The following is a 3,616-nucleotide window of genomic DNA, read 5'->3' on the forward strand; positions in this document are numbered from 1 at the left end:
CGGAGGCCCCCCTTGAGGAAACACTGGAGCTAAAATATATAAAAGAAAATGATAATGCTAAACAAAAAAGAAGCTAAAAATTAAAGGACAATAATATAAAAAGACGAAGCTAAAATATATAAGAAAAATTATGATACTAAAAGACAGAGAAGAAGCTAAAAATTAAAAGACAATAATATAAAACGACGGAGCTAAAATATATAAGAAAAATGATGATACTAAAAGACAAAGAAGCTAAAAAAAATTAAAGACAATGATAATATATAAAATGACAATCCTGAATTAAAAGACTAAGATAAATTATTTAAAAGCTAAAGGATTTTATACATTTGACTATAAAGGATTTAATACGATTGACTACAAGTTACATGTATTTCGTTTAATGCAATAAAGATATTTGCTGATTGTGCTTTGATTCGATGTGCAGTGGAAGGTCAGGGCAGGCTGTGTGTAATGCGTAGGTGGCAGATATTTTTTGTACAGGACGAGCCGCACTTCTGATAACGGGGGTACTGACGCAGGCCTCCCGCCATCAAGGCGCTGCTGTGTGAGATTGGACGAGCCGACACGTCATCCTGCGGGCAGAAGACATCCACTAAGAGAAAGCTAAAGTTAACTGCAGATGACACATAGCCAATAGTAGAATAGTAGGTTATCTTTGTTTTGTTTGCTGAAATGTATAATTGATCCTGGGCAACTCGGGGGGGGGGGGTTCGTCCTCTGTTGGGTACAGGGACGCGCAGAGCTGTAATGGTAGGGACCCGAGCCCCAGATTTGTATTAGATCTCCTGTTAGGAATAAATCCGCTCCCGTGTGAAGTTGCCGGCTTCCTGGTCATCTTTCTTTCAAAAACGAGCGCGCATAATTGTTGGATGAATGTAGGTCGTGTTTGGTTAACCATTAATGGAGTCAGATAATTAATTCAAACTTTTGGTACATTTAAAGTGAAAAACTCCAACAATTTTTGGCGACCCCGACGTGATGAGAGGGAGAGGACTACAAAAGAAATCCACAGACTTCGAATAAGAGAACCACAGGGTCTGGGACCCAGGGTCAGGGACCCGTATCCACACCAAGTGACGACTTGTTGAACGGAAAGGAAATCCCGATTTAGACCTGTTTTCCTCTGGTGGTACCACATCTAAAAGGTAAGCAGAATACCTGTTACTACATGTCTGAATTCTGCACAATTGGGGAAAAATAAATGTAACAGAGGAAAGCGGGGATAATTGGGACATTAAATATTAAAAGTGTGGATTGTGACACGGTGTAAAATCTGGGATTTACGTGTCACGGTGATACGGTGTAAAATCTGGGATTTACGTATCACGGTAATAAGGTGTAAAATCTGGGATTTACTTATTACTAAATGTGTGGTTCTGATACGGTGTAAAATCTGGGATTTACGTATCGCGAAGTCGTAATAAGGTGTAAAATCTGGGATTTACTTATTACAAAAATAGTCTGGGACTATATGTGGTATTGATACGGTGTAAAATCTGGGATTTACGTATCGCGATTTGTGTGCAAGTGTAAGCAGTGTGATTGGTGTGATATAATTTGGACTGTTTTGTTTGATATTTGGCTGGGACGCACGGGAGTGGATTGTTCAGGAGGAGTGGAGATAGGTGAGATATGGGGCTCGGTTGCGATGAACCGTATGAAAGTGATGGTGTGAGGCAAGAAATTGATGGACATTATGTGAAGTTGGAGACGCAATTAATGAGAGGGTATAAGAAAGCACTATATATATCGATATTTAATATAACATTATGAGTGTTCCCTATATGACCCATTGGATTGACACATGGGGAAGGCCTGCAAAATATACAGTCAGTCAATTTTTACTTTACGAAAAGGGGCCATAAAATAATTAGAAGAAAGCAATATCGAGAACCAACAAATCCACTATTTTTTCACTTAAAATGAACAGGATTTCATGAATTAACAGTAGTAGCGCTCTTCAATTTATGCTCAAATACACACCAAACGATGCAAATCATTAGTTCAGCCATTTTGAAACGCTGATACCCTCAGTCGGAATTTGATCCTTACATGCCTGACATGTTGCAGAAGGCGAACATGTTGGAAAATGTGTCTATTTCTGATGTTATTCTAGAGGAATTTCTCTCATGAGTTTAACCGCTCTTGTGTCCCTCTTGTGTTGTTCCAGTTTTGTTATATTATTGATTGAGCTCACTTTGCTTGTGACTTGGTGCTCGGCTCGGCTGGTTAGCACGTGGCTGCGGCCATCCAGAGTGGAGTTGTTTTAGGAATACTGTTCGGAATATTACAGTTTGAAAACTGACAAGTTTAAAACTACTTATTTTGAGACTATTGTCATTGATATGGGCCTACTATTATTTTAGTAGTTTTCTAAATCTGGTCACGTAAAATGTTCCTGTTCTATTGGCAGATAATATTATTTATTTTACTTTTGATTTTTCCGAGTTAATATTTTTTCCCTTATGAATTCCAGACAAATAGGAGGGGAAAACACTGAGGCCCTGAGTGGCCCGCGGCCCCTATGTTTGTTTCCATACAACCCATCCCTTCACAGCCCAGTTTGTCTCTTTTCATGACACTCAGCTCCTCACTGTGTGTGTGGGGGGGTGTGTGTGTCTGTGTTCCCTTTGGCTGATAAACATAGCTGGTTGTTTGGTCTACGATAGTTTTGTTTACTTTCTTTGCTGCCTACTCTCTGTAGGTTATTGTTAATTTGATTCAACTTGCGATGTGGCATGAAGAAATATTTTTAAGGATCCATTGGCATAAATAAAGAGGAATTTGTGTTCCCCATAAGAAAATATGAGCCTTGATAGGAGATTGGTTTACCAAATATAAAGTTGGATTAAAAAGTTCTGTAGATGATTTATTAACTGATGTGAATTAAATGTGACAAAGGTGGAAGACAGATGTTTTATGACTGTACGACGCGAACTCTGACATGACAACTTTTAAGGGACATGACAGCATTTCCATAAATGCCAGACTGCTAACATCCACATCTATGAGGTGTTTGACGTCACAGGTGCAGGATCGTCAGCCACGTCCAGGAGAAACAACATCACGGGGACTGAATGGTAAAATCAAGAGAACCACAGTTGTAAACTTCGGCATACGCTGGCTGAATTGAGGCAAAATTAAGGATCTGCCAGCACAAATCTTAGTGTAATCAAGGCGGACGCGCCAAGGGAGGGGTCTCGGTGTGGTAAGGAATTAGATACCTAGAGGGGAATGAAAGTGTGAAAGAAAAAGTGTTTGCATGTCTATGTGGTTTGAGTGAATGTTTAAGGGACGGGCGGCCTCAGGAAAGAAACCTGATTAAGTGCACCGACAAGCCCTTACAGCACGTAGGGTGCAATGGGCGGACAGGCCTGATCAACCTGAATCCCTATTGCACTCCCGAGTATTGATTTCCAAATTATTATTGGTGACAGATTGGAGTAATTAAATTCAAGCATCAAGTGAATGGTTGATTGACATTATTACACAAAATTTATGCAAAACTGAAAGTTTCAGAATGGAGGTAATTTACCCCTTCTTACTGGCAATTGCTACTCCTCCAGCTCTCTCCACAGGTTTGAAGTGACATGTGACCTGTGTGTCCAGAAGG

At 39.9% G+C, this 3,616-nt stretch overlaps 1 long non-coding RNA gene across 1 annotated transcript; it reads left to right on the plus strand.

The window, feature by feature from the left end:
• The first annotated feature begins 321 nt into the window (after positions 1–321).
• Positions 322–2,582, plus strand: LOC148316045 (uncharacterized). Its single transcript, XR_015840399.1, has 2 exons — positions 322–1,339; positions 1,429–2,582. It is a non-coding gene; the product is annotated as an uncharacterized LOC148316045 (long non-coding RNA).
• The last annotated feature ends 1,034 nt before the right edge of the window (positions 2,583–3,616 follow it).

The sequence above is a fragment of the Idiotropiscis lumnitzeri genome, unplaced genomic scaffold, assembly GCF_059441095.1.
Source record: "Idiotropiscis lumnitzeri isolate Australia: NSW breed Sydney's pygmy pipehorse unplaced genomic scaffold, RoL_Ilum_1.0 HiC_scaffold_24, whole genome shotgun sequence".
Taxonomy (NCBI): Eukaryota; Metazoa; Chordata; class Actinopteri; order Syngnathiformes; family Syngnathidae; genus Idiotropiscis; species Idiotropiscis lumnitzeri.